The sequence below is a fragment of the Varanus komodoensis genome, unplaced genomic scaffold, assembly GCF_004798865.1.
Source record: "Varanus komodoensis strain SLA01 unplaced genomic scaffold, ASM479886v1 scaffold17, whole genome shotgun sequence".
Taxonomy (NCBI): Eukaryota; Metazoa; Chordata; class Lepidosauria; order Squamata; family Varanidae; genus Varanus; species Varanus komodoensis.
This window is the reverse complement of record NW_025335505.1, coordinates 22,576,368-22,603,882: the sequence shown is the minus strand read 5'-3', so window position 1 is coordinate 22,603,882 and position 27,515 is coordinate 22,576,368. Positions and strand designations below refer to the sequence as shown.

Sequence of the window (27,515 nt, the reverse complement as noted above, 5' to 3'; positions counted from 1 at the left end):
TCTCTCTCTCTCACACACACACACACACACACACACACACACACACACACACTTTCCATGTTTCAAAGAGTCAGATTTGTAGGCTCAATGTGAGTCATTGTGAAATGTAACATTTCCCTTAGGGTAATAGTTTATTGTCCCATGCGCTTGGGAAGCCCTCCGTTTGTGCAGCCAGGCACTTGCAGCTTTAAACTTAATCCAAATAAACAGAAATGCTCATTTCAGGATAAAGGCAAGTTGGTGGAAGCTTACAGCAGGACACTCCACTGGCCCGTCCAGATCCAAAAACCAGCATTTCTGCTAGTTTCCAGGGTTTTTTTTAGAACTGCAAATGCCCAGCTGTGTAAGCAGTGGGTCCTGGGAGCACAATGGAACTGGCAGACCCAGAATGACACCATGGATAAGAACATAAGAAAAGCCATGCTGGATCAGACCCAAGGTACATCTAGCCCAGCACTCTGTATGAATGGTGGCAAACCAGCTGCTCACAGGATCTCACATGCTGCAGGATGAGTGCAAGAGTTCTTCCTGGCCGACTACCGTAGAGCCTAAAAAACAATTCAAATTGATAAGGAGCAAGTTCAAAGTTTTAGACACCAACTTACCAAATGTCTAGGATTTTTTCGGTTCTGGCTGTAACCATGCCCATTGAGGGCTGCTTTTTGTAATTATACTTAATTACACAAACATTTAAAGATTTATCATGTACTTGTTTAAATTCTGCAATGTATGAAGTAGATACATGCATTCATTTTTCTGGGCTTGGAGTAAGTAGAACATAAACTTTGGTTGCAGAATATCCCTGGTTCAATTCTTGATATTTTTTGGTAATGTCCTCATATAGTTGGACTGTAAGGAACCTTTGCCTGAAGAACTGCAAACCAACAGTAATGGGCAAAGTATCTCCCTGTGAAGCAGCTATGGGAAATATGGAAAAATAATCAGATTTATGTTTGCAGTAATGAAACAAATTAATATGCTTAGCATTGCCTGTGCATTCTTGATTTTATCTGCTTAGTTCTAAATGTGTGCTTTAAGTTGAGTCTAATATTTTGTTCCTACTTTGTATTGCTGTTGCTTCTTCTAACAGCTGGATTGTCATTATTTGGAGTGAGACAGAAATGTGTTGTCTGTCCTACTGTAAAATTTCCCATCTAGACTTTGATATCGAGAACTTCAAAGAGCTTTCTTACAGTTAATGCAGGACTATAGAAACTCATGATGGGAATTCTTGCTCTATGGGCACTTGTAGAACAAGATATGATAAGGACCTTGTCACTGCCGCTTATTGCATCTTGGGCAGAAATTAGGGTGCATACTTGTAAAAGTCCTTATCTTGTGATTCAATGTAGCACTGAAAAGTAGGTCTTAAAAATGTACATCTGTCCTGACCTTTTGAAGCTTTATAGGCTCACAAAGCTGATTACAGTAGGGCCTGTAAAAATACTTATATCTTTGTCTGGAGAATCCACAGTCACTGTTACATAAAACATTGTGTAAGAATATTTGGACAAGGCAGAAAACATCTCCTACTCATCAAATTCCCTCCAATTCCCATATCTATTCTACCCACACCATCCCTAAGAAAACAGGCTCATTATTCATGTTCATGCTGTAAATGATAAAATCTTAAGCCCCTTTTTCAGATTTCATTCTGTTTTGTAGATTGCCATTTCCTCTAAGCATAGCACATTTTTCTCAGGACCATGCTACCAAACACCCAAGCTTTGTAATCCTTTGCATGCTTACTCAGAAGTAAGTCCCACTGTGCTCAGTGAGGCTTGCTCTCTTGTAAGCATGTTTAATATTGTTCCATCATAAACTTTGCAAGTGAAAAAGGAAATTAGTACAGGCCGACTCCTTCTGGGGGTTTTGCAATGGACTAAATGTTCACATTGCCCTCACAAGTGAGTCTTTACCAGCTTTAAAGGTTGCTATGGTTTCTTTTAGGCAATGTGTAGTCTGGATGGTACACCGTTTTTGAGGAACAGTGCTGAATGAAAGGCAAATCTGCTTTTCAGATAGTGTAAATTTGCTGAAAGTTATACAGAGGTTGAAAACAATATATGGAGGTTGAAATACCAGTGCAAAAACACCTTCTTGCGTGGCCCTGAACTAACTCAAAATATAAATGCTGTATGATCCAAAACACATTCTGGTATTTCATATGTGTGTGTAGTAACCTATGAGAAAGAAAAGTGTAGTTTAATTTTACTGTTGTTTTTTGAAAATTCATTTTAATTAATGGGGTCCTTATCTATGACATTTAATATTTTTGGGATTTGTTTTTCTCTAACATTGACCATAATTTTGATAATCAAAATGGTGTATCAAAGCTTCACATTATTTCAAAATGGTGTTACTACACTGTTTGATGTTTACATTTAGGGTTGGTGTGAAAAAAAAAGTATTTCAGAGAGAGATATGTATATTTGAATTGTATTCTCACATTTTCTTTTAAGCACATATACAAACTTTATTGACATAAAATGACTCAAGACTTTTCTGTTGCATATTTTCTTTCAGGGATGACTCATATCAGTACAGGGAATGATGATTTATGTTCAGGAGACTCAGTAATTAAGGAATTGACATGTGGGACGGTGAGCTGAACTTCCTTCCTGTGCAGGGCAGGTAAGTGAGTTATAGGGTCCTGTATAATACCACAAGCCCTTCCATTAGGACCTGCAGTTAAAAACAGAGGGATACTCCCTAGATGTTTTCAGATTGGAATAGAAACCCACTATGAGTATTGCAGATACACCCATTAATTAAAAGTGTCAAACTTTCTACTGTTCTCTTCCTGTTTAGTAATCATGAGGCTTCCTGTAACAAGCAATAAAGAGGGTATCTATACATTACATTAACTTTTTACCTAACTAATCTTAATACTGGATTTCAAATACTTTTATTATAAAAGGCTTGTTAGAAAAACATGAAGAGAAACCTCAATCATTGGACCAATTTCTCTAACTTGGTTCATTTCAGATACATTGCAGTACAATTCTTACTATCCCTAAATAGTATGGCCAATGGGAGTTTTAGACCAGAACATATGAGGGTCCCAAGTTGGAGAAAACTGTCTTACAAGAAAGTAGGGTCTGTGTATTTTCCCCACATTTCCACATATATTCAGATAAAGCTGTAGAAAGCATCTCTGTACTCATATTCATATTTTACTATTTTCCCCATCTGTTGCATCATTATGTTTCTGATGTAGATTAGTTTCAGAGGTTCTTCCAAATTTCCCCCTGTCCCTGTCTTTTCCCTGGGTTTCAGCTGATTTAATTGAAGATCTTCTAGTGTCACCTAAGTCATTTGCTTTCCACTACTCTAATGGCTTGAATTTCTAGAAATGACTCATATGCCTTGATGCCAGCCTCTCCTTGTGACTACTTCATCATTATCCTTGATTTGTTTTAATTTAGTGACTTTGCAAAATCAAATAAAAACAAAACAAAAAAATAAGAAAAATAAAAGCTGTTACAACTGAGTAACTCTGTTACAATGAATAGATATATACTATGTACCCACCTGCATTTTATGTATAGCAAAACATACAGCAGTTCCTAGGGAGGCTTTTGTAGGGATGGGTGAGAAATCCATTTGGAGGTGGGGATCCAGCAGCCCAGAGTCCATATTCCTGGTGAGCGTGCTTAGCATTCATTCATAACTTTTATAGTCTATGCTTCACAGTGTCTCACTAGCCACTGTGCTAGTGGTAGCAGCGAGTGTGGAAGAAGGTGGGTTGCTGGGAAGGGTACCTGCTGCACCCACTTGCAACAATCCTGTTTGCGCGCCCTGCAGTTTTCTCTTCACAGGGGAGATCACTGGTTGTGCCGCTGAGGGTCCGTGAGCATTCGCAGGCTTTCTCTGGTCTTCCTTGCTTTCAGGACCAGGCTGAGCACGACAGGAAGTCTGCTGGATGGATGGGTCCAAAAGGTTCATCCAAACAATATACTTATGCACAGGCTTGAACAAAGGCAGACTTAATATTCACACATTTGTCAATTGGTAAATTACACCTAAAAACAATGCACTCAAAAATCAGACACTTCCTCAAATTTTTAACTAATTATCTTCTTGAAAGTGGCTGTTTCTCTTTCCAATCTTTTAGTATTAGTTTTTCAGCTTTCAAAACGGTGCAAAGAATCACTGAAATCTTATATACAATATTTTGAACAACATCTTTACTACAGACTTAAAAAAAATGAAAACATTACTCTGTCAGCTCGGGTTTCTGTGCGTACATGCCACCCTTAAGAAAAAGAGATGATTTACAAATAGGAAATCTCAAACAGAATTTACACTTAGGTACTCCCTAGTCTATTTTTCTCTCTGCTTCTGTTCCCACCTCCTCCTCCCGCTGCCTCTTTGCCCACTGCAGGCAAGGAGCACAGGCAGCCTCTGCTCTATTCAGCCATGGTGTGTCACCAGTGAGTATTGGTGGAAGGTGCTGCAGGTGTGCCCGGCCCACTTCTCAGCTGCGGTGCATCATTCTGGATGAGTGCAGAAGAGGTCTGTATGGGAGGTCTCTAAGGCAGCCCCTTCCCTTCAGTTCCAGGTCTCTATTGGGCGTTCTGCCTGATGCTGGCAAAGTGGGATTGCTCCTGAGCAAACCTGCTCTGTCAGCATCGGTAGGAATGCTGGGCAAGAAAGAAGGTGACACTTTTGGCTGCTTTCATCTTGTTCTCTCTGTTATTCCTGTAGTGGCACCTGGGATATTGGGGGAGGGGGGGATGCAACCCCCAGCTGTTCCTGCAGAGGGGAGTTTTACAAAGCCCATATAGGTAAAATTCCCAGAGTGGGAGGGGTTAATATCTCATGTGAATTCTCCTACAGAGGGTGGAAATCCAGCCACCTGGTACCCACTTTTCAGACCTGTTAGAATGAGCAGCATTAAACATAACGCGCTTTCAAACATAGCTTAGGTTAATGTTATGAGTTTGGGATGGGCAGTGAAATCTGTTACGCAGGTGGCTAGATTCTTGTAGTTTGTGGCAAAAGTATAAAAGTAGGAAAGCATGTGAAGGAAGACAAGCCTGCAGCCAAAGGACAGCATGTTGTGCACTGCAGTGAGACAGAAGGCTGCAGCTGATGAAATTTCCACTTATGTGGAGCTTTAAAAGGCACACTTAGCAACTCAAGCTATCTAGCTAAACTGTAATTAGATCGGACTATTCCTGTTTAGGCTTTTTACTATTTTGCAGTGATTTGTGAAGGTTCTCTACCCAAAAAACCATTATCACATACCTCACTATGAAATAGAAAGCTATGAAAGTTGGGAAAAGCGGGACTATGCTTAAAAAGCATTTGTTTAAAAATTATTTTTGAGTCAGAGAGGATGGTTAAAAACCAAATCAAAGCAAACCAAAAGGCAGTAGTTAAAAATGGTAGGAAACAGAAAGCTTTAGAAAAGTTGTGGGACTTAGGAAGGGACCTCTGTCTTGAGTGGCATCAAAAATCATGTAATCAATATGATTTGCACTTAGTTTGGATGATATTTTTCCAATTTACAGTTGCAGTTATCTGGGTTTTCAGTTTTCTGTGCCATGCTAGTCCACCCGCCCATGTAACGCACACAACACCAATTCCACTGTATCTGTGAAGATGCTGACCTAGCATCATGAGAAGTGATCTGATTAAGTGTTAAGTGTTTCACACCACAGCATTTCATCTCTGATAATGTACATGAGGGAAATCCCTTTCATACTCAAGTAAATGAATAAAAAGAAACCATTTTCACACCTGAAGGATTTTGTGAAACTTTGGGTCCGTTATGCCTGTATGACCCCAGATGCAATTCTGTTGGACTAATGTCTACCACTGTTCAGAATGCCAAGCAGAATCTTCATCCTATGGAATAACGCTGTTCACAATACTTGCTGTTCATGTTGTCCTTTTTCAGCCCCAAACTGGTTTTGCAGTTGATGTTTGTGTGTTATATATGACAGTATATGTTTATATACCAGAAGATAGATTTTGGTAACATACTATGGTCCGGTTGCAGTACGTATGTTCAATTTCTCATATAGTTTGACTCATCTTCAACTATTTTTTCAATTTATAGTGATAAATACATGCTCCCAGTCAGATTCTACAAAAGTGATCCCACTCAGGCAGCAATCCTGGCATGACTGCATCCATTTTATTGACATCGGCACCTGTCTTTCTAACTTGGGACCTTTCATTTGCCTTTGCCAAAGGAGAGGCAGATCAAGAATACTGGGGGCAAGCTTCACTCCTCTTCTTGGTTTTGTAGGGAAAAAAACACAGTCTCTTTGTTGGAACTGAGTTTGCCACACTGGGAATGTTACTGACAGAAAGCTTTGCCAGAATTCCATATTAATTATTGCACCATTTTTATACAAACATGGAATTTCATGCTAAAATAAGAGTAAATAAATTAAAAGACATCAGTATGCTTGATTTAAGCAAACTAATACCAGCAAGCTCTTGCCTTGCCCCCCCCCCCCCCACCACAAAGGTTTTGTTGAATAGAAGCATTAAACTCCTAGGAGCCTACACAACTTTCAGGCCTCATACCTCATCATGTGCAATGCCTGAAGCATATGTTAATTACATATACATGCAGTGGCAGGAATATATGTGTGATTTTCTTATTGGAAATTAAGATATTCTAGTTTGGTAATCTGGCTGACACTTTGCTCAAACCTAATATATGCAGTCAGCATAATGTACGTCATAGAGCCTGAGAGAGGTGTGTGATTCACCCAGAAAGCTTGCTGAACAGTTTCCCCGCCCCGCAACCTCCTTGAATTACTGTTAACCAGGGCTTGCCTGGACTGTACCAGAACCATGTATGCATTTTCTAAAGTACTGTTCAACTGATGTGGTGAGTCAGACTATTGCACAGCTGGGAATTGGCTGTTCTCATCAGGTAGTGTGTTTTAAAATTATCCTGGAGTGGAGCAGTCCAGTTACACAAGGGAATGGTCCTGTGGAGCCCTAGACATCACTGGGAGATCATAGGATTGTGATCCTATGTGATCATAGGATTGCAGATCTGAGGTCAGATATTGTGCTTGGAACTTGGAATCAGAACTCTGACCCTGCTTTGCTCCGAGGTCAGGAAACTCGATGGGGATGGGGATGGGGATGGAGAGGACTGGACCAGACCGGACCCAGGAAGCAAGACATCCAGAAGCTGCTCCAGTCTCCATCTCTCTCCTTTGGAGTTGTTCCAGCTCGACGTGTGCCAATGCAGACTAGGGGGGTGGGGAGGCATAGATCACCTCTGCACCTCCTTCTGTCCTTTGTTCAGTGCATGTAAAGCTGTGATATTGCCACACTAGAAATGTGCATGGACATGCATAATATACTAATTGTGGCGTATGTGGAGATGCCGTGTATTCGGAGCTCTGTACCTACTTGTCTGCCTCCAATTCATGGCTTTCTTTCTCTTTTTCATCAGTTTGGGCCACAAAGGCGTTTTTTAAAAGTCACACTCCAGTAACACAAATCCTGTGGAAATTTATTCAGGAATGCAGTGGGCAAGAATACTCCTTCCATTAATCTTGAAACTAGTTAGGTCAAAGGAAAAGCTGCCATGATTTTTAAAAATTGTTACAGTCCAGGTAACAATCCTTTAAAAAATCCCATTGAATTACAGTCATGCAATAACTGAAACATTTACAGATGTAAAGAGTATGCAAGTAGTATGTATATAAATTTTATTTTAAAAGATGATGTATTGTTCTATGGAATTGGTAAATATCTTCAAAATTATGCATATAAAAGTTCTCTCCTTTCAAGAGATGGTTTCATGGCTAGAATGAAAGAACTGCATCTGCTTGTAAACCCCAAAGTTCCAGTTTTCAAAGAAAATTTACGAAGGATGCATCCTAACACCTCTGATATTCAAAGTAGCTCAGGTTCTGTGACTCAGATCACCTGCCCTCTTCTGTCTCTGCTCTAGTTTAGTGTTGTATGGAAAGTTGAAGGCAGGTCACAAAATAAGTTTGAGAGAAAAAACTGGGGAAAAAGGCTTTTCAAAACAACAGAGACTTCCCAAAATAGAAAAGTTGAAATTTTGAAAATGAGTAGTTTTGAAAACAGGTCACCACTTTCTTCTTTTTGAGTCACTAAATTCGGTTGTTCGGATGTCCTGGTTGCTTCTAAAAATAATACCCACTTTCCAGTTACCATTATGGTATAGCATGAAATGTTAAGGTGGGTCAAGATAGTTTCCTGTCCTATGAAGCTTGTCTTTAACTTTCTAGACCAAATTAAGAAGTGTGAACACTTAATACATTAAAGGTTGCTGTAATTTTGTCAGATGGAAATTGTTATGAAACCTTTGCCACGTTGTTTTTTTATTTTTATTTAGTTGTGCTTGGCGATACATGTGATCCTGAGAAAAATTGACAGTGGTAGTAAAATTATTCTTAGGGAGAGGCAAGTTGGTGAGTTCTGGCCACCACACAAAGGTGGCTTGAAATCCCTTCTGTCTGTGGTGATCGCATGATTCGCCACTGCGGTGGAGCTTCAAACCACACAGAGCAGATACACTCTTTAGCACATCGCCATAGAGGTCCTAGAAGTCATTTTGCAATTGTATTCTGAGCTGCTGATAGTTGCTAGAGTCCTGCCATGATGTAAGGAAACCTTACTATTTTCATGACATTGTTAGAAAACACGGAGTGGCCAGAAATAAGGTAATTTTCACTTTGCTATGTGACTGAATTCTAAGCATGACCAGTTCTTCATATTATTGAATGCATACACTTAGTGTTGGCTGCCAGGTAATAAATGACCTTCCATATCTATGGCCTGTTTTGAGGATTATAGTGGTGTGCTAACAATTGCCTGATGTGAAAAATGACTCCACATGAACAGTATGATAACCACCACCAAATGCAGCAGCGTGAAACGACTTTCATGTGACTACTATAATGTATAGACCAGTCCTGGGAGGCCTGCGATAAGCTTTAAAACATCTTGAGCTTCCATGACTGTGGTGTGTTGGTAATAGTTTACTTGCCCCTGTTTCCTGTCATTCTGTCTAGGACCTCTGATAAGGAGCTGATAATGGCATCATTTTGCATGTTACCAGCGTGTTTTCCTTTGTCGCTCTTTCCAAATGTATTATGCTTTCTTTTTTAAAGGTGGTGGAGGAGGGAGGGAATTTCAGCTTCCTTTGCTTGACCTATGGTATGTCTGCTTGTTTATTTTCTTGTCTTTTTTTAATGAATGAGACATTCTTTTCCTTTTTACATACCTCAGAGCAAGTGTCTGTTGACGCAGTCATCTTTCCTATTCAAAATGCTGGGAAAACTTTGGGACGATCCAATGGCCCTCAGAACATTTCTTTTTCCTAACCCTAACCCACTGCCAGTGGTTAATGTTTCTTTATTTATGAAGAACTGTTAATATCAGGCCCTGTAGAAGAATAATGATGCTTATTTGGAGTGGTCCATGAAGTGGGAGAGGGAGATGTCCCAGATGTGGCTTTACCTGCCACATGATATTAATTGTAAACTTCCCTTTTTTTAAAGGCGTGAACTTATGTAGAGTTCTAGATTGATTCTGGAATCCTTGCTAAGAATCCTTGTTTTTAGGATAGTGAGGAGGGGCACAGGAAGCAACACATAGATCATTCATGCTATCTTAATGTTAAGATAGGCCTTCAGGCAGCTCATGGGTATAGGTGAAGAGGTCTGGGACCCTGTGCAGGTTAATAATCATATGGTGGCTGGTGGGCTGGACAGATAGAGAAGGAAAATATACCAGTACCTCACTAACTGTTCAGGCAAGACTTCAAGTAGGCTTGAGAAGAACTTGAGATGAGACAAGGCCGAACTTCAGGCAAGGAAAGGTGAGATTTCAGGTGAAGTCAGGCAAAACAAAACGGAGCCTCAGGCATGTTGAGGTGAGATGAGGTGAATCTTCAGACAAGGTGAGGAATGACTGAGTTGCGAGGCAAGGCTCCAGAAGTCTGTAGAGCAAGCACACTGGTTGACATATTGCTCTGACTAGGGAGCCAAACCTTGAGGCGTTCGTTATATAAGGCCAATGAGGCTAGTACTGGTTCTCCATATCACCTGATCTGGCTGTACACATGCCAGCCATTTCAGGGTGGAGCTGTGCTGCAGCAAAAATCAGTCTAGGGACTCATCCTGCCCAAGAGCTGCCCCAGTAGCATTGAAAGGAAGGATGGCAAATAGGCCATGACCCCACTGCTGGATTTCCTAGTTTGTACTCACTGCTCTGGTGGTGCTGCAGGCATGACTTTGGACCTAGCTGATTCTGAGATACATTTCAAGCCAGACTGTCCTACTCAAAACATAAATACAAAAGAAATTAGGTTCCCCAATCATCTTTATAATTAAGGGTCAAAGAGTAAGTTCTATCCCATGTTCATTATAGCTGGTGTGATACAAGTATGCACATAATGGCACTATTTTAGCTACATTAGTGTTATTTAATGAGAGCTGAGGTGCTTCTAAACAAGACTTTTAATCACACCATCACCCTGCCACATTCATGAAATTTTCTGCGGTTATGGGAGACCGTTTCATTCATCTCTCATCAATAACCCTCCTAAGACTTTCTACCACTGCTTCCATTTTTTTTCTCTTATTGCCCAAAACCCATTCAAAAAGAAAATCAAAATAACTGTACACTGTCTTTTGATCATTGGGGTAGGACCCCTAATTTTTGGAATAGTTTCTAAGATGAGATGTCTAGGAAAGGTAGGGGCAGTTCAAATAATTATATTGTAATTGGTAAAATTCCCTGGCCTTGAAATTGCTATTTTGACTGGTTGAACTGGTTTTGTCAGTGCTGTGTCATGTGGAAACTCAGTGACTCATCTTGTTCTGGTTCAACACTCTTCTGGAAAATGGCAAGCTAGAACACTGAACCAGCAATTCAACCTGCTCAGATGCTCAGGATAAAAAATAATATTGGGACCAGTTTGGGCATTGCATCAGCCATGTGAACACCACCGAGAATATTTCCTGCTGTGTATAAGCTGTAATGTTTGTGAACGATTTTGAGACTGGTTCCCTTTTGCTTTACATGCTACTCCTGGTAAAGTAATGGCTCACATGTCTTTGCATGGAAAATGAGTTAAGTTTGCTTCTTTAAAAGTAAATGACCTTGAAATCAATAGAACTTCTAAATACACCTGTTTAGAATTGTAATGTCAGGAAGTAATAGAATTGGACAGGATTGTAAAACTGATGAGCAGTGGCATTAAATCCGGCATTGTGCTTTTCCAGATGTCTAGCTGCCCTGCTACTTGCTCCAACTGCATTACACTCATTCACACTGACTCATCCTAAAGGTCTGCAACAGTTTATGTCTTGTAATAGGAGGAGACAGCCATAAACCTGGCTTTGGCAAGATGGCTACTGTCCCAAAGTAGACTCTAACTTTTCTTGTCATAAAAACACTATTTGTATGCCTGGACAAATGTTGAAACAGCAAGCCAGTTTACACATAATGGTGGCAAATTTTGGGTTAATTAACTGCTAGTTTACTGCCGTGTGCACTGTGGCCATTTTGAATATTCTGCCCCAAACTGGGGCAATCAGAGTTGCTACATGATGTCTGAGCCTGGACAGTATACATTAATCTTGGGATAAACAAGCCACAGGTAATCTATAATTAGCAGTTCGGTTAAGTTTGGGGTAGTTCAACTCATGATTAACCTAGAATCTGGATCTCATCATTAGCCCAGTTGGTGGCGGATATTTCAGAAAGCTGCAGAATGGACCTGTGCACACTGTGCTAATTAGTTGTTAGTGTAATATATATTGCAAAGTGACTTTCTTCTTTTTCATACATTTATTAATTTGATTTATGCAACGGCATTCAGTAGTCCCAAACGGGATTCTCTGGGTGGTGGTCATCTACCTGGATGCCAACAGTTTGGGGATTGATTCCTGTTATGCTAGCATAGCTTTACTTTCTCTGTATACACCTAGACAGACTGGGAAGAAGGATGCAAGTGCCTTTTGATTGCAGATCCGTTGGTCGTCCTACTGTGCCAGCATTGCCAGTTATGGGCTTTAAGTTCCTGCTGGATGTACCAGATAAAATGCTGTCTTCAAATAAAATTGCCTCCTGAAAATACCATGGAATTAATTGGAACTCCATGGAGGAAGAGATCCCTAAGGAATGTGGGGGACCTCAACTTACCATGACTGACCTTAAGCACAAATATGGAGTGTTTATTGACCCTTTTCCTACAAATGAGGACTCTGTTCTCTCCATCCCCTGCCTATGTGTGTTGTAAATATGAGTACAGAGAGGTGCATGTTCAAGGGGAAATAGCTTTCAGAAGAGACACTTGATTTTCATACTTCCTAGGCTGTCAGTCTGCCCTGCTGCCATGCGGACTGTGCCTACCCTTGTATAAATATCCATGTTCTCTTCTGTGTCTCCACTGTGCAGTCTAAGATGAACTTTGTCAAGGTGAGGAATTAACAAAAAGAATCTGACATTTTCTCTATAATTTGGTAAACAAGTACTGATTTAACAAACAAGACTCCCAAGGAAAACCACCATCATATCACAAGCAAATATGGAAAGATACATTTAGGTAATACTGTAGACTCCTGTGGCTTGTGTACATAATGCTTGGCTAGGATTCCACAGCGTGCTGTATCATCCAAACCTGGGTAGCAGAAGTTGTGCAAATGTTAAATGACATTCATATAACCCTGTAACAGGCCTTGGTTAGGCAAGAGCTGTTTCACTTTTGCACAACCTCTGTCGCCCAGGTTTGGGTGACACAATTGGCTGCAGCTTCAATATGCAAAATGACTGGATGTACTGCAGTCTACCATGGCTTAAAATAATAAGCCATGATGGCTTATTTGATCATGTCAAGTGGCCCATTCTGTGTTTTCTGCACGTTTTGTTAAAGGTTAACAAAACTGTTTAACCATCAATCCGCTGCATCAAGTTGATTAATGAAACTAATTTTTGCAGTGACTTCTTTAATTGCTCTTCGTTTATCAGATGGAGGGTGAGTGAAATTTTGATTGAAGCAGCTGCCTGGAGTGTTCATTCACCTTGTAAATATAGCTCGTTTTGTTACACTTCCTACCCGCTTTCCAAACAGGCATCACTCTAGAAGCATGGAATTATAATATGCATGTGATGTATGCCACTGTGCCCATTGCTTATGTTGCTTGCTGGATTGTAAATTTTCCCTTTGACACGATTAATTATTCCTTTCATGACACATAGCTATAAAGTAATGGCAGTCAGAACTTAGCTCCTTAGAGTTTTGTAGTTTTCTCTGCTATCTTTTATGTTTTTAGTGGGCACTTTTGCCCTGAACAGAATATGAAATCAGTGCATTTTCATTGGTTCATCCTAAAACCTGGAAATAAGATGGTATTTTTCCCCATAGAGGAGAAGGAGGCATGATAAACAAATCAGCATTACCTGTGGTGTGTACACCCATCCCACTTTCCTGTTTTGAAAACAAGTTTGTAGTGTTCCCAGAACTGTTAGCCAAGACAGATCAGAAAATAGAGGTGTGTGCTTCTGTGTTTAGGTGTGTATTGAGTTCGCAGACAGATACACCACAGTCTGATCTTGTTAGAGAAGTGTTCTGTCTCTAGCAAAGCTAGGGAAGTATTTACTGTCTGACAATGTTTGGCTGTAAACACAGAGGCATAAAAATAGAGGCATGTCAAGTATTAGGGGTGACTCTTTTCTCTGTTGGGTACAAAATGCAAATAAAAAATGCTTGCTTGAAGATTTCAGGAGCGTTTGAGTTTGGGTTGTAAGCAGCTTCAGGGATGCAGGCATTATCAACCAGAGAGCCAAGATATGAAATTGAAGACATTTGATGGAAGGGGCTATTTTATCTTTCACGGGCATTGTTAGATGCTAGTTGTGAAACACTGACATGACAGCCCTGGGTACCACTTGCAGGAGTGATGAAAAGCTAGCTGAATGCCAGCACAACATACATGGGAAAAACACAGAGATAGTTCCAAAACTGCACTTTAAAATTGCTATAAGAAAAATGCATAGCAAAGCAGAAAGCTGTTGGCCACATGAAGCAATAATTATTGCTGTTACCTTGTATTTATAGCTCACCCTTTTTCCTCTTGTGAAGCACCAGGGCAGCTTACAGTTTTCTTCCATTCCATCCTCAACAATGACCCTGCAATGTAGGTTAGGTTGGGAGCCCATGACTGGCTCAGATTTACCCAGTGAACTTCATGGTATAGTGGGAACTAGAACCTGGGACTCCCAGGTGCCCAGTCTAGTGCTCTAACCCCCACACCAGAATGAGGATGAAACAGAAGCTGCAGTGTTGGAGATGAACAGTAACGTTTTGGCTAATCCCTTGGTGAGATCTGTTTCTGGTAAAGAGGAAACACTTAAAGGATGAAAGAAAGAAGACATGAGAAGTGGTAACTGTATGAGGTGCTGGAACTAGTGTTTTCTCTGAGCAGTGAGCTCTAGTAGCCCTACATCACACTAATCACTTTGTCATTGCATTGCTAGAACGGCCTCTGTGTGCAAGTAGAGGGGATTTGATACACGCACATATAAATTTACTAGGTCCCATGTGTGAACTCTTTCATGGTATGGCAATTCTGTATTATCCTGCTGAGTAAGGTGCTTGTGATTTAAACTTCCCAAGGATGGATTGAGAATGCCGGTGTGGTTATTGAGTGAAACGGAAGTAATGGCTATATTCTGAGCTTATAGGAAATTTAAAGAAGTGCTCCAAGACGATCACTTTAATGGGGTGTGTGGTGGTGGTGGTGGGTATTTCTCTTTTGGGCTGAAAGGGGGACCTGTGGCTTGGAGTCTAATATTATGCATCTGTTGACATAAGCCAGTTCACAAGATGCCATGTGTCCATTCATCTGGACCTCCTTGCTGCTGCTTAATCTGCTCTACATGCGCACGTGTGTGAATGAGTGAGTGAGTGAGAGAGGGAAGGAGGGCGCTTTTTACCCAAACCTGTTAATCCAGTGTATGTGCTTTTGGTTCTTGTAGAATTTGGTTTTTCCTTTCTTGCTTTTCTGGAGCAGAAATGATAGGCGCTGATGCAGTGTAGCAGAGTAATACAGTCACAGAAGTGGGGAATGTGTTTTGTTTTGCTCTGAGCAGTAATGCTGCATTTTCTCTACTTTATCCCCCTCTGTAAAAGTGCTCTTAAAATAACAAGTGTCACAGTGCTGTCTAAAGACTCATAAACAACTGTAAGTGAGACATGATAAGAGCAAAAAATCTCAGAAAGAGCTATGTTGCCCCAGCTTGATTTTGGCTCTGGATCTTCCTACTCTTGCTGTGGCTTTTCTTGTCATCAGCAGTGGCTGCTTTTACTGACTTTCCTGTGCAGAAGGATTTCCCAGCCTTGTTCTGGACTGTGGCACATCATCTTTATTCTGTCCTGCTTCATCCAGCCAGCAGTAAGCAGCTTTCAGATTTTTCCTGGAATCTCAAGAGCACACTAGAAAGGCAGCTGAGACATTCAGACTTCAGAAAGAGGCCTACCTTAATGATCTGGCTTGATTGTAGCTGCAGATTGACCCAATAAATGCTAATGATCCTGGGTTCCTGCAGTCCTCCTAGTTTCCTCTTTCTGTTCCTTTCTCCTTAGGAGTTGAAATCCAAGAGCTGGTTTCAACAAAAGGCCCTAGAGGGTGGGGGAGATGAAGGGAAAGACAAGCAGATAACAGCCATACGTAATCAGCATTTTATTACCATCCTCAGGAAGTGGGGATAGTTTAAAGAAGGAAAGAAAGAAAAGAAAGTAGATTGGAGCAAGGAAAGTTAATTATGGTGAGGTATTTGACAGGAAATTACAAAATGCAGACAGACAGAAGAAACACACTTCTAAAAGAGGCTAGGAAATCTCCAGTTACTCCATGCTGTGTATTCAAAATCCCCAAGCAAGTGCTGAAAATAGTAGTTTAAACAAAAGCTGCCTTATCTGATAAAGACATTTTGAGCACAAAGGGAAATTTATATATTAGGCCCGCAGCCTTCAAATAAACTGATGGTCTTGATAACACCATGTATTTAATTGTGGGAAAAAAAAGTTTTCATTTGAATGACTTGCAGATGTAGAAAACCCTGACTTAGTTTATCTTATACACACATGTGCACATGTGAGTGTGTGCACACAAATATATACTGCCATTTTTTGTAAACACTGTTTATCACTGTTTTGCAGAAATTATAAAGGTAGACTTATGGATGTAGACTGAAACTGATAAATATGTGCATATTTTAAAAGCTTCTCTGTAGAGCTGATATGATTGATATCACCTGTTAGCGTATGTAGATGGAATAGTGGGTTATCCAGTGTTGGAACTGAATTTGAATAGAAAAGCAGCATGGTAAAGGAGGGTGCAAATTTTCCATAGCTTGGTGGAGTTCCACCAGATTTATCACCTGTAATCATTTCATTGTTAGCTTTAGTGAAGGAGCTTGATTAGCTTAACAAACGCCATTTGCTTTTTGTAAAACTGCTTGCTTTGGAGAGGAAAAAGGGAAGGCAAAAGAACGGTTGATAAGGTGAGACAAAGAGGCAGTGAGTGAAAGAAGGCCCCTCACGCCAGGTCTGGCACGCAGTGATCACGCTCCCCCTGTGAGTGGATGGGACACGTAGATAAGCGCCAGCGCGAGGTCAGGCATGCAGTGGACATGCAGGACCCCACAAGGGGATTGGGTAAAGGGACAGGCAGACCCTGAGAGGGGATTGGGTGAAGGAACAATGGGGCGAGACTAAGGGAAAGAAGGTTAAAAAAAAAAAGTATAAGAAGAGTCAGTTGGAAGAATGTGTGTGTGTGTGTGTCGCTTCCTGCCTGCGTGTAGGGAGCGGACACCAGGTTGCTTTGCTCAGCTGAATAAAGAAAACTGAACGAATCTCTGCCTGACTGAACCTCACTGACACTTGATTTAGTGGGTTTGTAAGTCACCTGAATAGCAGGGACATCAACATTAGTATGGGCTGCTATTTACTACGGCTGCTTTGCTGACGTGTAAGTCTGGGAAACTCCCTTTCCCCTTTACCCATGGAGAGAAGGAAAGAACTGGTGTTCATTTTTCCCCTGATGGTTTGCTCTTCTGAGCTGGCAGCAGTTTCAAAGCTAGAAAGAACAGTGCCAAGTGGCAGGGGCAGTGTGGGAAGGGAAGGCTGACCTATGACATCACACTAGAGCCAGTAAAGGTTGTGAGTTGCCTAATGTCATTACTGTTATCTCCAAATATAAACAAGTAAACTTACCGTCTAGCTTTGGATGAAATAGTTCAGCCTGGGTTCCTCTAGATGTTTTGGACAACAAAACCTTTGGACTCCATCACCTTTGACCCTTGGCCATGCCATCAGGGCTGATGGGAGCTATACTCCAAAACATCTGGCGAGCACCATATTGGTAAAGACTGTTGTTGACTTATGGGGGAAATGTACTGTGATACCAGTATCATACGACTTAGTTCAGCAATGGATAGTATTTTAGTGAACGCATACTAGCACAGATCATGTTCAAAGATACTACCATAATGTGGTGCAACTGCAGTACCTAGGAACATAGGAGACAACCTTATACCAGGCCAGACTGTTTGTCAGCTAGCTCCAGTTGTCTGTTCTAATTACCTGGTTTTACCTGGCAATTTTTCATTTGAAACTTTTTTGAATAGTCAGTTGTATAAGAACATAAGGAATTTGCACCTTACCTGTTTGTCCCTTTCAGGATGTGAAGAACTGTAGATCTTAAGAACTTCCCTCTGTGAGAGACTAATGAGCTATAACATGGGACCTAGAAGTGATAGCTAAATTAATTCATTAGCATAATAAAGGAAATAGACAGAAACGATAACATTAAAGAAAAGTGGGAGCCTTCTGCTGATTATTGCAAAAAGAATTTAAAATGTTATTATTATATTACATTTATAGTCTGTCATTCTTCCTCTGAAAAGGAACCCAAGGCGGCTTTTCTTTTTCTATGTAGTCTTGAAATACATATAGGGCAGAATCCAACATTGCCACTCTGCCATGTCCTCCAGTACAATTCCAGTAGCGTATGTTGGAGTGACTGCTTTTTGGGAACACCATTGCACTTGCATATGCTGTTGGTGTTGCACTGGATGTGGTCTACACTAACACTATGTTAATGGTGTAAATGGGCCAGCAAGTTTGGAGACTCCTCGATATTTATGTCATGTGTATTCTTCTATAAGGATTTATTCTGAAAACATCAGATTATTTTTCTGCATTACATTTATAACTCATCTTTTTTCCTCTTGTGAGGAACCTAAGGCATTGTGCTTGGTTCACTTCCACTCAAACAACGGATGGGGCAGATGAGACTGAGAGTGAGTGGCTTGACCGAAGTCACCTAGTGAGCTTCATGGCTGAATGGAGAGTAGAACCTGCATCTCCTGGATCCCCAGCCTAGCCTCTAACTACTTCCCCACCTAGTATAATATATAATGTAATGCATTGCTTGTTTTCTTTTTAAGTACAGTAACATTTTGTTGTGCTTTTAAGAAATTCACACAGCCTATGCTGGCTGCAGTGTGGCTTCATAGGTCAGGGTTCCTCCTTCCCACTGTTTCCAAAAGCTGCCTTTTTACTGTGGTGTATGTTATGTCATCCTCAGTGACAAGTTTACTGCACATGCAGATGAAGGGATATAAAACCCAAGGTTTGGACAGGAGGAGAATTCTGCTTGCACAGCAGAAATGGCTTTGCCTAATGTGACACATACTTCCCTTGCTTTCAGATAGTGGGATTTAGAGGCACAAGGGGGTTTGGAATGAATGCTACCAAAGTTAATATTATAAATGCTCCAGTCATAGCTATGAATCAGCAATGTATCATTGTGCTGCCTCGCTCTTCTGGGAAATGTCAGATGATATTTTTTCTGGATTACTGGTCCTGCCAAGATGCAGTCCACTAAGCTCTGCTGCTGCGCATCCACTGCATTTCGGGGGCACTCATGTGGGGCTTCCATCATGCATAGGGACTGAAATGAATGGAACCCGTTCTGTCCCTGGTATCATGAATCATTCATGATGCTACATTATGCTTCTGTACTGCTGAAAACCAAAGCTTTCTGGGTGGTTTCATGCTTCCGTAAAATATATGAAATAGCATAATATAAAAGCTTTAGCATTCAAAAATATAAAAACAGTTTTAAACAATAAACAATAAAATGTCAGAACTGGTAAAAACCCTCCTTATATCCTGCCAATATCTGGGAATGAAGGAAAGTATGACCTGGTGTCAAAAAGAGGACAGTGTTGGCACCAGGTGACTTTAGTGGGACTAGGGTTGGGGGGAGTGTTCTGTAGTCGGGGGGCCACAACCGAGAAGGCCCTTTGATTATTTCTCATCCTCTGATCCTTTCTTGGAGGAAGCACTTTATATCTGTAAACTTCTATCCACGTCTTCCAGTGTAGTGAATGAATGCACTATTTCTGAACGATTCACAAATTTGGATCTGCAGAAGATGTGGAGAAGGGTGAGTTTTCAGAGCCAAAAATATACATTGTTTCTGGGATTAAGAAAAATGAATGCAAATACAATTGTTTTAGTAATATAGAAAATATAACAACTGTTAAGAATCATCCAGCGGAGCTGTCCCATGTGGTGAAGGGCTTGTTACAACTTGGATTTCAGGAGAAAAAGGACTTTGTTGGAAAGAATGCACTGACTTATTTGTGAAAGATTTTACAGTCAAAATATCTCAAATCCCCTCCAACTTGGATTCTCAGTTGACATTCCAGAGACTGTTACGGATTCTCGTTGGCATTTATTATTAGTAGGATCTCCCACTGACCTTGAAGATCCTGAACTGCCAAATACACCCTCCGGATCCACATAGGAGCATAGCCCTGGCTTAATCATAATGCCAGTCAGGGTCTTGTGATCCCTGAGCATTTAGGTGGTGACTGAAATCAGGAGGGTTGATGGGAAAGCAGGATATGATGCTAATTCATGGTTAGGCTCTGCAAAATCCAGAAGATTAGTACTCAAGACAGTTGTCTCCTTGTCCAGGAGATGTACCAAGATGTGCAGTCCATGGGTCACTTGTCACTCCTAGACCTTTTTGTAGTCTCCCCATGAACCTCACTGAAAGTCCATTCCATTTCAGATCAATCCAAAGTAGCCATTGCTTGCTGCTCCCTGTGTTTTTGCAGCTGATTAACCCCTCCCCTTGCCAATCACCCCTGCTGTCTTCCTCTGATTGGCTGCTGCTGAGTCACATCTGCTCTCCGAGAACAGACGCCTCTGCTAGCAGACAGTCTGGCTGCCTGCTCTATGACTCCTGCACCGGCCTCTCGCAGATGCTCTGGCAGCCTGCCCTCCGAATGCCACTGCGCTCGCTCCTGCAGCATTCGCAAGTTGCTAAGCGCCAAAGGCAAAACAGCTTTGCTTGCTATTGGAGATGGAGGGGAGAGGATGGGTTAGAGGTAGGCCCAGAGTAGTGGCAGTTTAAGCAAAGAACTGGAGCTAAGATTATATAGGGTTAAGTTGGAAAATGAAGGAAATAAAGTATAAGAAATACGTCGGGGGCATTCTGTGATGCTTCTCAGAACATTTTTTTTAAACTGCTGCTATCTTTGCCTGCCTGGGATATTGTGATATTAGAGGGCATCTTTGAGGGAAAGTATAGCAAGAGAAAACAAATGGCTAAAAGAAAAACAAGCGATAGAAAGCGATGGAAAATAAAGGATCATAGCTTCTTTTGGCTCTTGACATGCTCCCTGTTGTCATACGACACTTGATAGGGCTCTCAGCCTGAAAAATACGATGGACTCCTGTCTTAAAGCATATGGCAAAATGTCTTTAACACAGGATAACATTTTGTGAGCATAGTATGGTGATTTTCTTTTTTAATTGAAGGAAAATTTGTAGATCCCACTAGGTTCTGTCTGCCTGAGTGGAGCCCAAGCTGTATAAGCAGCAGCATGTGAAGTGGCTGCTAAAGTGAATGCAAGCAAAACTCTGTTCAGGCCACAGAAATAGTAGTTCCACTCTTCTGCATTAAGCAAGCCGCATTTGGAGTACCAGATCTTAGGAGTGACATTGACCTAGTGGAGCAGAAAGCATTGACCAGGAATGTAGAAGTTTGGAAACCAAGTCCAAGATTGAACAGCTGGGTCTTTGTAGCATGGAGAAGATTAAGGGAAGACATGATATCCCTCTTCAGATAAATGAAAGGCTATGCATCAGATAACAGAACAGAATTGTCTGCTGTTGTTCCAGAAGACAAGGCTAGATTCGGTGGTTGGAAGCTGCATTGGCAGCAGATTTCAGCTAAACATTAGGAGAAATTTCCAAACATTGAGAGTACTTTGGCAGTGGAATAGACTGTCTTGGGAAGTAGTAAGTTATTATTCATTGAAAGAATTCAAATGGGCTGAACAGCCATTTTCAGGGATGATATAACTGTATATTGCATTACAGAGTTGGCATTAACATGAAATTGGGCTAGATCTCTCCAATCTTCTAACTTCTAATTCTATGGTTCTATGAATTTAAATTCAAGTTTTAAAACCATTTCTCTCTAATGAAAATTTCTGTTCCCTGCAGACTGTGACCAACTGCTGCTTTCCACACACATTTTGCCAGCATAGTCACTTGGAAGAACTTCATATTCACCATAGGGAGCCAGGCAAATTGTTTTTACAAGCTTGAGTGTTACAGTTATCTCTGATTCCTGGGATGAAGAAAGAGTACTTCAGAATGTTAAAGGTGAAACAGAAAGCCCCCTTAGTCTGACCTGAATATGCAGAAGCTGGCGATTCACCACTCAAACATGCATGTGTAATTCTCTGAGGACATGTTCTAACTAAGTTCAAGGGCTCAAGAAGCTTTACTTAGGTATGGGAATGATGAACACACATCTGCTTGCATCTATAAACACTACAGGAGGAGACCTGGTTTTAAATTACTATCCTACTGTTGTGAAACCTTCCTAGTAATCCTATAAAACTGTCAGAGACTGATGGGTCCTTGAGGGTTATGGCAATTTTCAACACCCTGCTATCAAATGTCTAAAGAATGTGAGGATTTGGTTACTACATAAATATCCCAACTTGATTTTATTGCTTTTATTTTTCTGTGTCTGAGAGAGAGAGAGAGAGAGAGAGAGAGAGAGAGAGAGAGAGAGAGAGAGAGAGAGAGCAGCTTGCAGACACCTGCACAAGAAACAACCATGGAATGCATTTCTATTCCCCTCCTCTTTCATTTCTTTATTAAATATTACTTTAAGCAGCATCTTACCTGCTTGCCTTCAAGGAAAAATTGAGGAAAATCCTGTTTTGGGGCAGGAGTCTGGAGATAAAGAATTGTAGTCCAATTGATACCCCATCTGGAGGGTACCAGATGTGGGGAGGTCATTGTACATCATGCTGGGCATTTTAGTCTTCATAGACTGAAAAATTAGTGGGAAAAATATTTATTGTGATTGTACCTGAAAGTACATTCCAGCCTTCCACTGGAGCCCAAGCTGTATAAGCAGCAGCATGTGAAGTGGCTGCTAAAGTGAATGCAATCAAAACTCTGTTCAGGCCACAGAAATAAAATAAATAAATATCAAAGACCCTTCTCTTTTAGTACTGCAGCATAGTGGTATTACACTTGATGCATTAGAAAAACTTCTCACAGACATCAACTTCTTGGAAAATCATTAGTGTTTATCATGTACTGGTAACTATGCATGAAATAGCAATGGAACGGTTTGTTCAAGAGAACCACTGTCTTTGTTGGACAGACACAGGAGAATCAGAAGAATAGGGTGAGGAAACCCTATATGGAAACAATAAAAATAATTCCTTACTCTAAGTGACAGCGTCCAGCCAAGGAAACTGCCCTAGAAGTTCCAATCATATTGAAGTAAAAAACCTGGTCAACCAAACATCTCCTTTGCAGACTTGTTCATAAAGAATGCTGTGTTGCTATCAGATCAGTGGCTGTTTGGCAGGCGGAGAGACAGGAGAAATCTCGTTTAGTCTTCAAGTGTTTCTCTGTAGACCAAGCCATAACTATCTGCAAGGAAGGCAACAATGCTGTTTGTATGACACATAACTTGTGAGAAGAAAGTACACCCAGTTCTGGTGTAAGAATGAGTTCCATTCCGGAGATCATCTTTAATTCAAATTTGTATGCAAGTCAGATCACATTTTTTTAAATTATTATATTATCATTGTTTATGTGTGTATTTATGTATTTTTTGTGAGCCGCCCCGAGGCTTTGTTGCGATGGGGGTGGCATAGAAATGTTTTAAATAAATAAATAAATTCAAGGTGGCTAACAACAATTAAAACCAACTATAAAATACAATAAAATCCCCCAAACAACAAAATGTATAAGATAAAAACAGAAAAAAGTTCAGCAGATAAGGTTTATTTGATCCGTCTGCCTTATCTGTCAAAACAAGCCGACAATTTTTCCACCCATTACGAAGGGGTATAACTGACTCTCCAGAAACAAAGTTCAGTAATTTAGGTGCAGCTACAGAGAAAGCTCTTTCCTTCATCTTCATTAACTGAGCCTCTGCCATATTCAGAATAGAGAGAAGGGACTTGATCAGAAGTACTAATTCTTTGCTGTGTTACAACCCCTTCCAAGACAGGTTGAATTCCTATACCAGAGTTCATCTGACTCCTATCTAGAAGCACCTCTGTCTTGTTGGATTAAGTCTTGTTTTATTAACCTTATCCATCCCAACATCACCGCCAGATAAATATGAACAGCTTCAATGAAAAGGAGAAATGCAGCTTTGTGTTATATGTATTTCGGACAAGACATGCTCCATATTCCTGGATTATCTTTTCCAGTGGTTCCGTGTAGATGTTAAACAGCATAGGGATAAAACTGAATTCCCAGGAATTCCATACTCTGATGATTGAGGTGGCAACTAAGAGTCCCCAGATGTCACCTTCTGAAACTGGTCCTCAAGAGTGAACTGCAACAACTGTAATATAACATATCCCAAGCTTATCCTTGTCCTGCTGTTCAGAAGGATTTCAGTGTTCAATGGTATCGAATACTGCTAAGAGATCCAACAGTATCTTGTTTGAAACTAGACGGAAATGGATTTAAATTGGCCTTTCCTAACCTTGTGCCCTAAAGGTTCTTTTTACTATAACCCCAGCATTCCATACTATTGGCCATGCAGGGGCTGATGGGAATTCATGTCCAAAACTTCTGGAGAGCACCAAATTGAGCAAGGCTGGTCTAGCTACTGAAGTCATAGAAGAATTGGAGTTAAGTCAAGACCAAGAACCATTACCACATGCCTAAGTCTCTTGCCACAAAAATGGACACTGGCAGTTCATGTATCACATGTTTTACTTTTCAGATTGAATAAGAAATGAATGCATTAGATCTTCAGCACTTAAAATAGCTGAAGTATACCATCATCATATAGAACTTTGAGCCTGAAAAGGAGAAGGTTACAGCTTTTCAGTGACAGGCCATGGTAGGGTTTCTTGGGCAAGGTGAATGGAACAACCTTCTCTCAACCTAATAGATATTGGTAGTTGAAACAAGGGTGGGCTGAACAAGGTCTTTCTGGCAGATCTTATGGGAGTGTGTGCGTCTGTGTGCGTGTGTATTGGTGGGGGGATTTTTTCTATGAAGAGCAGCATCTAGAGTCCATGACTGTATAGATTCGGCCATTGTATGTATTTCAGTGCTTGACCTACAAAAGGTTCAAAGCTCAATCTGTGATATTTTCACAGGATAAAAGCCTGGGAAAGACTCCCCCTTTAAAATTGTAGTTAGCCACTGGCCCATAGTTGTTTGATGATCTCAGTGTTGGGAAGATTACTTGCATGTGACTCAGAGCATATTTGATTGCATGGTTAACTGACCAACTATGATAAACGGTTAACATCAGAGAGGTTTCAAACAGTTCTTAGCTATAAAGAGGTACTGCAAAAATGCGCAAACGTATTCCTTCCCAAATCAAAAGCATACACAATAATGTATGCAAAAGAACAGTATGAGTGGAACTGCCTCTTCCATCTTACTAATCAGAGCATCACTGTCCATGGAGTCCAACTCTAACCTCCTTCCTTGGTTAGCAAGGGAATAGAGCCAGCATGGAAGGACAGTGGTGTCCCTTCATGGGTGGACTGGATTGTATTCATTGCACTGTTTGCTGTAGGATGCTACATTTAGACAGCAGAAGCAAATGTGCATTTTGTATTTGTAGTGGTGAATGAACATGTATGACATCTGATGTTGCTGCCCTACAGATACTGTCTGATAGCATGTACATACCTGGGCTGTTTCCAAAAGCTGATTAAAATCAGAAGTGGCAAGAAGGATGGAAGGCTTTCAGATAGCCGTACTATATCCGGATCAGGTGATGGTCAGTAGGCACAGATGGACTAGTGTCCTGGAACACTATAAGGCAGCTGTTTTTGTTCTACACTGTAGGACAATTCAAGTTATGATGGCAATGGGAAGAAGGAAAAGATGTGAACTACAATATCAGGAACACAAATATGAGAAAGTTTTGTTTATAGAGTAAGAATTGCTCTCAGTTCGTGTTGCAATACAATTCAAGCCCGGTGAAATACAATAAGGTCTATTCAGTAGCCTCTTGCTGTGAGTTTAAGTATTGTTGTTGATGTATTTTAACCTGAAGTCAAAAAAGTCATTTCCAGAAGGTATTCCAATTCTTCTCCAAAGATTTTTGATTCAAGAATTGCTGAGGTGTCTGTGCTGAAGATCTCTATCTAAAGGATGGGGGCAAGGAGAGTTTTTTTCAGGGCCGGGGAAAGGGTTATGATCTCGGAAAGGAGAGTCATTGAGTTTCAGGAAACAGATCTGAAACAGGGGAGGGATGTTGTGATGAGCAGAGGAAGGGGAGTGGTGCCTGTGCAGGGCAAAAGGCTATGCCATGAGAGGCATGTTGGGACCTTGCATTTGTAAGAGATAGTAAGATGCATGAAAGTTGCACAAACCCATGCTGCTGTCCAGAAATTCAGTACAATTTCTGTAGAGAAAGGACTTCAGTTTATAGAAGATTTTTAAAAATGTATAACTGGGTCTGCTGACCTCCTATAAGAAAGAGGTAACATTAGAGAACTTTCCTTTTGAGAAAATTAAGAAATGAAAACTGGCACAAGCAAGGTTTAAAACAGAGCTGTTAAGGGACGCTAAGTATCATATATTTGCCTTGTGCTTCTGCTATGCCAGTGTTGGTATTCACTAACAGCAGGAGTTTTTTTTGTCTCCTCTGATTTGTTCCAGCTCAAACCAGCCTCTGTTTTATCAGCTGGCCTGTCATATTGAGAGCTGAGCCTCCGTTCTTATCTTCTTCCCTGTGGCAGGGCCTCAGCCTTCAGGAGCTCAGGGCTTTTCGGTTTATACTTGTGATCCCTTTCTCCTTTTGCTGTTTCAGTTACTTACTACATTGCTTTCCTGCAGGCAATTGCTGGAATTTGGGTTTTGGGCGTGCCATGTCAGTTTGTGTCAGGTACGCTCTTCCTGTAAATGAAGCAAGTGGCTGGATTCATGGGCTTCTTTTTCTTTTGTATTCAGAAGCATTTGGGACTTAATTGACACAGTGTTTTATGTAAACTGCATGAGGTTTCCTCTCTGCTTTTGCTTGCTGTGCCAAATATAAAAACTTAGGGTTTTTTTTTCTCCGTTCTGCACACTCCAGCTAAAAGGAGAGGTAAAATTTCACAGAAAAAAATAGATCAGTGTAGCACTCATAGAAAATATAAGCATACAATGGAATAAATGGCTACTTTCTATTAAGAAAAAAGAAGCAGTGGGCCTTCCAAGAAGCTGCTTACTTTCATTGTTCCCAAAAGAGCATATCATAATTCAAGATATCATTGTGCTGCAAACAGGAAAGCTTGGTGTGGCTCCTTTTTGTGGCTGCCCATAGTGATGTTCCATAGATTCTCTACTTTCAACATGTAAGTGACTTTAAATAATTGCGGTCTTCTTCATAAACTACCATAAGGTGAATCTAACTCTTCTTACCATCCCTTTTCCTGTGGGCTACCTGAAACAAAACCATCCATCCTGCCTTGAGGCTGACTATAAGTGTTTGCCCATCTCTGCAGAGACAGTAAGTCAAGAGTTAGACTTTCTTGCCTTTTGATTTCCTTATTATAAAAGCTGGAGTTCTGAGGGATAATGATCTATGCAAAATCTGCAAACAGCTTGTTGGAAAAAAGAACTTCTAGCAATTCTTGTCCACTTATTGTAGAGACCATATAACAGTAATAAAAAGCTTTTCACAAGACAGGTTTCCCTGGATTTCTGAATGGTTCTAAATTTTTAAATTGAATTAACCTTACTACAGTGTATGTGATATGATTATCACACACACACACACATGTATGCCTGTATGTATGTGACTGATACATATGCTGTGGTGTGTGTGTGTGTCAGACACAGCATAGTCTAGCTTTCCACTTGGTTATAGGTGCACTGCCTTCATTTACAAGCAACAACTCGAATAGTCAGCTGTATCCACATAAATTGGCCATACTTTTCTCTTAGGAATGTACAATCC

General features: G+C 40.7%; 1 long non-coding RNA gene across 5 annotated transcripts in view; it reads left to right on the top strand.

The window, feature by feature from the left end:
- Positions 1-27,515, top strand: part of LOC123021566 — a 255,000-nt gene that overhangs the window by 121,948 nt on the left and 105,537 nt on the right. For all 5 annotated transcript variants that reach the window (XR_006414343.1, XR_006414345.1, XR_006414342.1 and 2 more), the window contains exon 3: positions 2,527-2,634. This is a non-coding gene — a long non-coding RNA (uncharacterized LOC123021566). The remainder of the gene's footprint in view (positions 1-2,526; positions 2,635-27,515) is intronic.